General features: G+C 43.2%; 2 pseudogenes; one reads left to right on the top strand and one right to left on the bottom strand.

Moving 5' to 3' along the window:
- The first annotated feature begins 1,178 nt into the window (after positions 1–1,178).
- LOC133040578 (ferritin heavy chain-like) lies at positions 1,179–11,238 on the top strand (annotated as a pseudogene).
- On the bottom strand, positions 3,353–4,352 carry LOC133040577 (dolichol-phosphate mannosyltransferase subunit 1-like; annotated as a pseudogene).
- Positions 11,239–11,719: the final 481 nt, after the last annotated feature.

The following is an 11,719-nucleotide window of genomic DNA, read 5'->3' as shown; positions in this document are numbered from 1 at the left end:
GGCGTCCCATGCTGAAGGCTGGCTGGTGCTGAGGGTAAGGAAGCTATGAAAAGCTATGTGAGACTGAAGCTTTAAAGCGGACTCATTACACTAGGCTGGACTTCTAATAACTAAACAAACAGAAAGCTACAGAATCTTTCAGAGAGGAAAAGGGAGAATCGACAAGAGTATGGTGGAAGGCACTGCTTGAAACCAAGCCAGGACTGTGTTCAGCAGAGTTCAGAATGTTTATGACATTGTTTCCACACATAAAAAGGCCAGGTGTAAGAAGCAGCCTCCTGTGTTAAAAGTAGTATTTGAAGGTGATTGGAACAAAGAGTGAGAGAAAACTGGTGGAGAAGGAAAAAAACCAGACAATAAGAGCCTTCTTAAGGTGTTGGCACTTAATTTTAGGGGCAAAGAGGCGTCATGACACATTTTAATGATCATGCTTGCAGTTTAGAATACTTCGACAGGGGGAGGGGTGGGGACTGGAGACAGAATTTAAGCAAGAGATGATCTTGATCTGTGAATGACAGTAGGGATGGAGAAGAGTCAGATGGGATGATATTTAAATAGAGAATTATCAGGAATTGCTGGTAGAGGAGAAAACCCAATAAAACTTTTCTTTTCCCATTTCTCCTTCCAGCTGCCCCCCCAAATGCCTTCCATTTCCAGTTCCTTTCTTTCACTGATTTGATGATGCTCCACCAATGCTCAGCACTTGGTTTTCTGGTGCACTGCCCTTATAAGTTTCCAGTGGCCTGGAAACTACAGTCCTACGGGGACCTGGAGGGCTGTGGGCACCAGTAGTTTGCATACAGCCCTGCCAGCAGCGCGAATAAATGACCTGCCCAATACCCCAAAGCTGGTGTGGTACAAAGTGCATATTTCAAACCCAGCTTTAGGGATTTTTCAATAACACTTCATTGCTGCGTCGCGATGTTAAACAAGAGAAAGTTAAAAAAAAAAGACAGCATTACCCAAAATACAATGTTCTGAGCATAGCAACGGAAACAACCAGAGACCCCAGACAGCCTGTCAGGTCGTTGTCTAGGGGTACCAGTGTTGCAAGTCCGACGCCAGTCCCAGAGAATGTGGAGAAGGGCGCATGTGCTAAGGTCCTAGGCTCACCCCATCACAGGGGCGGAGGAAGGACAGTGCGCATGTCTTGAAGGTCCGAGGTCCGCCCCGGAAGAGGTGGGGAAGGGGCCTAAAAGCAGAGGTTTGGTGCTATCCGTTAGCCTAAACAGCCTACGTTCTGTTAGCGAACCCATGCGATGGACGATCCCGTCATTACATCTAGGACCGCTGCCTTACGGCTTCTCCGTAAGCACCACATCTTCGGATTCTCCGAGGGCCAAAGAGAACACGGGGCCGGAAGCGCCGACTCTTCCCGTGGTATTTCCAGGGGGCAGAGGAAGATGGCGAAACCCATTGGCTAGTTGGGATCAGAAGAGGGCGGTTCGTTCAGCCTGCGCGTGGGGCACTATGGGTATTGTAGTTCAGGGCTCCGCGGTCCAGCTTGCAGCGAGGAATCTTGGAAGCCAGTGGGTCCAAGCTGGTCAGGGAAGCGCCTTGCACGGGGGAATCAGGTGTGGAGTAGCTGCAGGGATGTGTCTTCGTTCTGCTATTTCTCCTTCGGGTGAGGCCTCACTCTGTCTCGCCTTCAGGGACTTTCACTTCATCCCATACATGAGGTTACTTTATAAGCCCCAGTCACCTACAGATTATCCCTTACAATTCCAAGCTGGTCTTGAGTTCCTCCTCTCGTCTATCTCCCGCACATCCAGGCCCTGGAATTCTTCTCTGTCCTTCTCTCTCCCGTGAGTACCTTTTCTTGTTTCTGTCCTAGAAAGAGCCTCTCTTAACACTCTGCCCTTAACCCATGAGGCATATCAACGGCTCCAATAAAAGGCTGTCACAGCAAATGTTTGTAGGCACGAGAAGATCTGAGCCTTCCCCTTCAGCAGCCTTGCAGCTCACTTCTTTTGTGTTTCTCTTATGATCATTGAAATTGCCTTTTTTTCTGATGTCATTTCTGTGTAGTCTCTGCCTAAGTCTGGCGGGCAGCCTTGGTCATAGACGATTTCCCTTTGGTCCCATCAGTTTGGCTCTGGCTGCCACAATTTGGTAATACGACAGAGGGCGCACACGTGGGTTGACTTACAGGACAGAGAGAGAAATGGAAAAAAAAAAAAAAGCTGAATAGAAACAAAAGAATAAATAGCAGAACTAGGTTTTATAGAAGTCAGGAAGATATATGGTGAAAGAGGGGGAAGAGAGAGCAATCCTTTCATTCTCGTACCTCCACAAACAGTTTAGTGCTGAGTGTGAGCAGGGCTCAGTGGGCTGGTTGCGTGCTGGGAATGCACCACCAGAAACCACCTAGATACTGGGGGATCCAACCCAGGAGGGCACAGGCACATAGGTAAAGAACAGTGCAGGGTGGTATCAGTGTGTGTGCTACCTCCCTGTGTGCTTCTCTTTTCATTCTCGTCCCTCCTTCAGTTCATTCCAAAGTACCTGCTCTTTTCACATCTCCTTCTGTTCCATGCTCTTCTTTCCATTCTCAAACTCCCTTCTCCCCTTGTTCAGACCCAAGCTGTTTTGTATTTTGCTGTTTAGCCACTTTGACAGCAGAAAGTGTTGCAGAGAAAGTCATGCTCATAGGGTATTTAGTAACACGGAATGCCTGACCTTCATCTTTGTGTGAGAAATATTTATTAACTGTCATCTCATTCCAGGGCAATCTCAGCATTTATATACACTGCTTGTAGTAGAATCAACTGCAGATCTTTTATACCCCTTGTGCCAGAATCATGGGATGTAATTCACAATTGATGTAATTCTTATGCTGCCTATTGAGTGATTGGAGGAATCTGAGGTTTGGAAGGTTTAATGTCATGGAAACAGTAGTCAGGAATGACCCTTGATGTGTGATGAGAAGTAGAACCCTGCATGACTGGTGAAGATAAGCCTTGGCCTTTTTTAAAAAGCACACTTTAGTGGATTAACTAGGATAGAACAGGAATATTACCTTGGCTAGAACAGGAATATTACCTTTTTGAAAGATATTTTTGAACTGTTATTTCAGAAATCTACCCGAGCCCCCCCCACCCCCAACCCCCGCCGCCCCTGGCCCAGTCTATTCTAAATTGTCTTATTGGAGGCAATACGATTCTTAGTGTAGGGTGGTGGTGGATAGGTTTCCAAGTAATAAATAATCTAATTATCATGCTTACTTGGTTTAAGAATGCTTTGCAATGCCTTTGAGCAGTAGATTTACCTCTAAGATTTTCTACAACTAATCCTACTTCCTTTGTGTTTCTTGAGAATGGGACTCACCATGAAGAAGTGAAATTTCTTTCTTTTTTTTTTTTTTATGCAGAAATTCCATATACCTTTATTTATAGGTCTTAATACAGCAAAATGTAAACGAAAATTGACAACACTGCTCATTTTTCTAATTTAATTTGACATATAAAATGGAGTTTCTCCAGAAGATAGACTTGCCTTACCTTATGATTTATGTTCTAAGAGTACATTTTATAAAATTCAGCAACGAGGCTTTTTCCATGTTTAAATTGAATTGAACATGATTAAGTATAAATGAATAACTTTCTTTTATGTAGTAGCAAAAAGAGTCAGTAATCCTTTCAAGAAAGAGACTATTTCATTTCCTCCCAACTTGGATTCACCATAAACACGATCCACAAATGATATTGGAACCTCGCCAATAGTATAATTCAGCTGTCTTGCTCGAACAATCATCTCCATCTGGAAGACGTAGCCTTTAGAAATACATTTTCCTATTAATTTCTGTAAAACTTCTTTTCTGTATAACCTGAAACTTCCTGTTAAATCAGATGCTCCTGGTCGCAGCAAAATCTGAGTTATAAAATTGTCCGCACGGCTGATTATTTTTCAAGTCCCAGCCATATACACCACCATTTCCTTTGTAGCGAGTTCCAGAGACAATGTCAAAATTACCCTCCTTTTGCTTCCTAATGAATTCAGGAATAAATTTTGGCTAGTCCCAACTTTTTCTCCCGTGGCCTTAGAAGAATTCTGTCTGACCCATAGATCTTCTCCAACTGTTCAGCAACGTCCCTTGTTCCATCTGGGCTTCCATCATCTATGATTATAATTTCATAGTTGAAGCCACTCTCGGAGAAGCTCTTCACCAGCAGCCACACGGTGAGCGGTAGGTTCTCGCGCTCGTTGTAAGTGGGCAAAAGCACCGAATACTTGTCTTGCCGCGGGGCGCGCCCCTTCGGCTCCCCCCGAGACCTAGGAGAACTACGACTCGCTTCCTCGGCAGCCATGGCAGAACTGCCGAAGAAGTGAAATTTCATCTTCGATTATACCTAAAGAAATTCATATCCAAGTCCCTACATGATTGGATCCCCAGTCACCTCTCTAATCTCATCGCCTTACCCTTGTCCTTATGGTCCATCTGCTGCAGCTACCCTGGCTTTCTTGCTGTTTCATAAACACCCTGTGCACTCTCTTGCCTGGAATACTGTTTCAGGTACCTTTGTTATGGGCTTTACTCAAATGTTCATCTCATCAAAGAGACCTCCTCTGATCACCTTATCTAAGCTAGAGCCTTTATAAGAAAAATTAGACCCTTCATCACTCTATCCCTATGTTAAGTAGTATCACTTCTTGAAAATATTATGTATTTGTTTACTGTCCATTTCTCAAACTAGAAGAAAAGCTTCATGAGAGGATGGTTCTAATCTGTTTCCTTAGTCCCTAGAACATGGTGTATAGAAAGTGCTCATTTGTAAAATGAAAGGATTTTTTAAAAAGCATGAGCAGAGCCCTTATGTATAAGTCACTCTGTGTGCAGTGAATACTGACAGATCTACGGATACAAATAAGATACAGTCCTTAACATTGGACAATCTGCAGTGTAGAGAGACTATAGAATAGTCTATGGATCTTTCATTAAATTGTAGCTGAGCAAAAAAGTCTGAAGTCTGAAGAGCCAGGTCAGCTGTGGGGTGTTCGGCATGGAGAAGCATTTGTCCCTTTTCTCATAGTTTCGAGCTGGCCTCTGTGCTGCCCTGTTATTCTGTGACCGCTCCCCGCTATGTCCTTCTGTAGGATGAACCTGCCCAGTCAGGGACCACACAAAAGGAGCTCTTGCTTTACTTCTATCTGACCTCCTGGCTGCCAGTCTCACTTCTTTTGCAGGGCGTCCAGTTCGTTTCCACCAGTGTGCCTGTCATCAACCACATATCTCACAGTGTCTCCCACTTAAAACCCTTCAATTGGCAACTCCTTAGTTGGCATTCCAGGCATCCCCTTCTTCCCTCTCCCTACGCTGACTCCTTTTTACCTCAGCATCATTTTTTTCTTTTAAATTATTTATTTATATTTGTTTGTTTATTTGACTGCACCAGGTGTTAGTCCTAGCATGCAGGATCTTTAGCTGTGGCACATGGGATCTAGTTCCTTGACCAGGGGTTGAAGCTGGGCTCCCTGCATTGGCTCCCTACAGTGGTTACACTGGACCACCAGGGAAGTACCCTACCTCAATATCTTTATCTTCCTCAGTCCTTTCCCTGAATGATGACTCAGAAATGTGAAATTTGCAGTTCCCTATTTGATTTTTCTCTGTGTTGTTCTCTTTGCCCAGAATGCCCTTTCCCTTAATTCTTACCTCACTATGGTCACTGGTCTTCCACAACTTAGAGGAACCAGCCATCTTCCAAGAAGCTTTAGCAACGCTCCTCTTCTATCCAGAATAGGTGAGTTTCCTTCCCTCTGCCCCACTTCTTCCCTCAAAACAAAACACATTGCAGTAGTGATCAGTCTCTTTTACCTACTATATTGTAGGTCCTTTGAAGGTGGTCATTTGAAGGGCTGTCTGCATGGTTTTTAAGAGTCCAGGCTTTGGATACAGTCAGGTCTAGTCTGAATTCCAGCTCTGCCTCTTGTTGGCCAACTGTCTTTGGGCCAGACATATGACTCATTGAGCCCATTTCCTTTTCAGTAAAATCTAATTGTACTTGCCTTTGTATCCCCAGCCTCTGGTACCATGTTCAACGTGCTCAACTTGATTATCTCTCTGTAGATTTCTTTACATCTCTGCCCATCTCTTGTTTCTACAGGTTTGAGATGCTGACTCTTGGCTATAAGGACAGTAGACCTGACCTGAATGAGTGATGAATGATTGTGTCTGTGTGTATCTGAGAGAGACAAGGAGAGACAAAGAAGGAGAATATTAATGTGTGAGTAGGCTGTAGCCCACTCAGTCTTGCTCTGTTAAAGAGTTAAAAGTGGATAGTGTATATCTACTTAAGGTCAGGTGGTGACAGTAGGAAAGAAGAATAGATTTGTTAAGCAAAACAACACTGGAAAGATTAAACTTTCAAACTACTTACACTTGCTTTTTATGCACTTCCAGTTTAAAACCCACAAAACAAACAGACTTTGAGTATGGTTAATTAAATTAACCTCTTAAACTTTAAGGTGGTTTTTGTTTTGATTCTTAGTATGGAAACCTGACTTGCCTCCTGAGAAATCTGTATGCAGGTCAAGAAGCAACAGTTAGAACTGAACATGGAACAACAGACTGGTTCCAAATCGGGAAAGGAGTACATTAAGGCTGTATATTGTCACCCTGCTTATTTAATTTATATGCAGAGTACATCATGAGAAATGCTGGACTGGATGAAGCACAAGCTGGAATCAAGATTGCTGGGAGCAATATCAATAACCTCAGATATGCAGATGATACCACACTTACGGCAGAAAACGAAGAACTAAAGAGCCTCTTGATGAAAGTGAAAGAAGAGAGTGAAAAAGTTGGCTTAAAGCTCAACATTCAGAAAACTAAGATCATGACATCTAGTCCCATCACTTCCTGGCAAATAGATGGGGAAACAGTGGAAACAGTGACAGACTATTTTTTGGGGCTCCAAAATCACTGCAGATGGTGACTGCAGACATGAAATTAAAAGACGCTTACTCCTTGGAAGAAAAGTTATGACCAACCTAGACAGCATATTAAAAAGCAGAGGCATTACTTTGCCAACAAAGGTCCATCAACTCAAAACTATGGTTTTTCCAGTGGTCATGGATGGACATGAAAGTTGGACTATAAAGAAAACTGAGCACCAAAGAACTGATGCTTTTGAACTGTGGTGTTCGAGAAGAGTCTCGAGAGTCCCTTGGACAGCAAGGAGATCCAACTAGGCCATCCTAAAGGAAATCAGTCCTGAATATCCATTGGAAAGACTGATGTGAAGCTGAAACTCCAATACTTTGGCCACCTGATTTGAAGAACTGATTCATTTGAAAAGATCCTGATGCTGGGAAAGATTGAAGGCGGGCAGAGGAGGGGAAGACAGAGGATGAGATGGTTGCATGGCATCATTGACTCTATGGGCATGAATTTGAGTAAGCTCTGGGAGTTGGTGATGGACAGGGAGGCCTGGCGTGCTGCAGTCCATGGGGTTGCAAAGAGTCTGATACAACTGAGCAACTGAACTGAACTGAACTGATGGAAACTTTTAGAGAAGAAAATGGCAACCCATTCCAATATTCTTGCCTGGTAAGCTCCATGGACAAACGAGCCTGATGGGCTACAATCCATGCGGCCTCAAAGAGTCAGACATGACTGAGTGACTGAGCATGGCACCTTTAACTTAGTCATTTACTTTTGTTTCGAAAAACCATGAGAGAGGCAATGTTTTTGGAGAATCACCACAATTTCCTGCTTCAGCAGTGCTTGGACAGAACCTGGTGCTCGTCCCTTGCCTTGGCCAGCTGCTCAGAGTCAGCCCTCGCCACCACCCACCCAGAGCCCTCTACCCACCCCAGGCCCCCACCTCAGCCTCTCAGCCACCTGTCAGGATGACCACATCCTCTTACAGATGTTGCCTGGACTACTGCCAGGACTCGGAGGATGCCATCAACTACCCCATCAATCTGGAGCTGTTTCCTGCTATGTCTGTGTCATACTATTTTGACTGTGATGATGTGGCTTTGAAGAACTTTGCCAAGTATTTTCTTCACCAATCTTGTGATGAGAGGGAACATTCTGAGAAACTAATGAAGCTGCAGAACCAGTAAAGTGGCCGAATCTTCCCTTAGGATATTAAGGAACTAGACCTTGATGACTGGGAGAATGGGTGGAATGCAATGGAATGTGTGCTACATTTGGAAAAAACTGTGAATCGGTCACTACTGGAACTGCACAAACTGGCCACTGACAGAAATGACCCCCATTTGTGTGACTTCATTGGGACTCATTACCTGAATGAGCAGATGAAATCCTTCAAAGAACTGGGTGACCATGCAAGCTACCTGTGCAAGACGGGGGTCCCCTGAGTCTGGCATGGCAGAGTATCTCTTTGACAAGCACATCCTGGGAAACTGATGATGAGAGCTAAGCCTTAGGCTGACTTCCCGTGGTCACAGGGATGACTTCCCTGGTCATTAAGGCAGTGTGTCTGTGTTTGGGTTATACCTGCTTAAGTTCTTTCCTTAGTACCATTCCTTCAAATGAAGTAATTTGGTATGCTACCCTCCCCTCACACCCCAAAAGGAAAACAAAATTCGAGAAAAAGATTTGAGAAGTCTGTGCCAAGTCGCTTCAGTCATGTCCGACTCTTTGTGATCCTGTGAACCGTAGGGCACCAGGCTCCACTGTCCAGGCAAGAGTACTGGAGTGGGTTGCCGTACCCTCTCCAGGGGACCTTCCCGATCCAGGGATTAAACCTACGTCTCTTATGTCTCCTGCATTGGCAAGTGGATTCTTTACCACTAGCACCACCTGGGAAGCCCTTCAGAAGTCTGTGCTTAATCACTCAGTGGTGTCCGACTCTTTGCGACTCCATGACTATAGCCTGCCAGGCTTCTCTGTCCATGGAATTGTCCAGGCAGGAATATTGGAGGGGGTTGACATGCCCTCTTCCAGGGGTTCAATCCAACCCAGGGATTGAACCCAGGTCTCCTGCATTGCAGATGGATTCTTTACCATCTGAGCCTCCAGGGAAGCCCTCAGAAGTCTAAAATGTGTCATTTGATGGATGCTCTGGTAGATCTGCTTTAGAGAATGAGTTAATAATATTTCATATTAAAGTCTCACTTCAGCCAAGCTTTTAAAAAACTTGTGTTTGTAGAATTTCTGGAATCTGCTTACTATGTCCTTCAAAGCATGATGTGTGCTTTATTGTGCTTCTCTTAAAAAGAAATGGTTAATGAGAGCTGAAGGTTAACAGTTAAAAGTAGACAGTGATAATGGATAGTTGAATGTTGACCATGGAGAAGGAAACGGCAACCCACTCTAGTGTTCTTGCCTAGGAAATCCCGTGGATGGAGGAGTCTGGCAGGCTACAGTCCGCAGCATTGCAGAAGAGTCAGACACAACTTAGTGACTAAACAACAACAAATGTGTATGCCATGGATATTAGCATAGCACCACTTTCAACAATGTCATAAAATCTAGCATCCTTTGCAGGATATTGAGTTTCATGCTGCCTTTTGTTTACATTGAATTTTTATTTTGAACAATAGGTAACAAATGACTCAGCAGTGATATTGATTCAAAGGCCATGAATCAATTCAATGATTTGCTGGTAAATCTTGAACAACCAGTTCTCAGAAAAACAAAGAGATCTGGTTTATAGTGTTTCCCAATTGCCTCGTATAGATTCTCCACTGTGGTCTATTCCAAGTGACCAAATGTGATGTCAGTGAATGTGGAGTTGGAAAGGCACATGTATACCATTTCTGAGAGCCTGTATGAGCCAGCCCCAGGAGCAAACTCCCAGAGACAGTGAAAGACAGGGAAGCCTGGAGCGTTGCAGTCTATGGGTTGCAAAGAGTCGGACATGACTTGACGACTGAACAACAATAATTAAATAGAAAGTGAGCCGTGAGTGTTTACTAATGTTACAACTAGTTAGTTTTTAGTGGGTATTTCAATGTTATAATGACTTGTCTTCTTAGTAAACTTTGTATAGCCTATAGGATTCAATAATTAAGATTCTCATGTATATCATACAAAGTTCCCTAGAGCTGCCCTAAGAAAGTAAATAAAAATCTTAGCAATCTTTCATATTACCTCTAGAGCAGACCCTGATTTACTCTCAGGGGATTCCCTGGTAACTCAGCTGGTAAAGAATCCTCCTGCAATGCAGGAGACCTCAGTTCGATTCCTGGATTGGGAAGATCCACTGGAGAAGGGATAGGCTACCCACTCCAGTATTCTTGGGCTTCCCTGGTGACTCAGCTGGTAAAGAATCTGCCTATAATGCAGGAGACTTGGGTTTGATGCCTGGGTTGGGAAGATCCCCTGGAGAAGGGAACAGTTACCCACTCCAGTATTCTAGCCTGGAGAATTCCATGAACTGTATAGTCCATGGGGTCACAAAGTGTCAGACACGATTGAGTGATTTTCTCTTTCCCTGTATCTTGGTGAGTTCTCTTTTTCCCCCAAACAGTACTCCACTAAACCCACCACCACTCCTATATTCATGGATTAAATAGCAGGCCCCTCACATCTATTTAGCAATATTCTCCAGAAATACAGTGAGACTTGAAATGAGGCCTAAATTCCTCTGTATTTCTTTTACCTCCCCCAAAGCAGAGAAACTGAATTTTTGTACTCCACCCCACATCCAATTCATATGTTGAAGTCCCTTCACCCAATGGGACTTTGTTTTGAGACAGGGCTTTTAAAGACGTAATTTTGGTTAAGGGAGGTTGTTAAGTGTTGGGTCTTAATCAAATATGAATGATATTCCCTTTAGAAGAGGAAGTGACACCAGAGAGGCACACACACAGAGAAAAGGCTGCTCAAGGATACAGCAAGAAGGCAGCCATCTGCAAACCAGGATGAGAGGTCTCTCTAGAAACCCGTTCTGCCAGCACCTTAATCTTGCTTGACTTCTAGACTCCAGAATAGTAAGAAAATAAATGTCATTTGTTTAAGCCACCCAATATGTGGTATTTTGTTATTGCAGCCCTAGCAGTCTAATACACAAATGAATCATTAGAATGACCTTGAACATCATCTAGTTCTTCATGGTAAATGCATATGACCCTGGGATATGTGCAAACATGTTTGTAAGCATAAATTTATGTGTTACTCTTTTTAATTTGGTACACAGTTTACTGTCATTTAAAGATGGTTGAGAAGGTTGATCTTGGACAGTCTGTAGATAATTGCAACTTGATCTACCAGATGACATGTAACTATTTGATTCCAAAAAATTCACTCACTTGGGGAATTACTGTAATTAAAATAAAACGTTCTTGCACATATATATATATGTATATATATATATATATATATATATATATATATATATATATATATATATATAAAGAAAGTTGACCAGACATCATTTTGGTTTTCTTCCTTTGTTCTGAATTCTTCAGAAGAGAAATGTTGCATTCTCCTAATAACCAATATTTGAGGCATGTTATTTTTAATTTTTTTTCTCAGGCTTATAGTTGTAGAATATTTCCAGGGTGTCCAAGTGTACTGAAACAGTACAATAAAAGTCAATAAATGATGCACAGCATCCAAACTGGAAAATATTCAGCAACAGGAAGATAGTGAACGATAAAGAAGTCTTCTCACCAACAAAAATGTGTCAGTAATTTCCCCTAATTAATTTTTGTCCTGAAGAAACATTCTCAGGGGAATAGGTGTGAATATGCAGTGAGTTTGGGCTTCCCAGGGCTTCCCTGGTGGCTCAGATGGTAAAGA

This window comes from Dama dama, chromosome 20, assembly GCF_033118175.1.
Source record: "Dama dama isolate Ldn47 chromosome 20, ASM3311817v1, whole genome shotgun sequence".
NCBI classification, from domain to species: domain Eukaryota; kingdom Metazoa; phylum Chordata; class Mammalia; order Artiodactyla; family Cervidae; genus Dama; species Dama dama.
The sequence above is the reverse complement of the archived record's forward strand: the minus strand, read 5'-3'. Positions and strand labels throughout refer to the sequence as shown.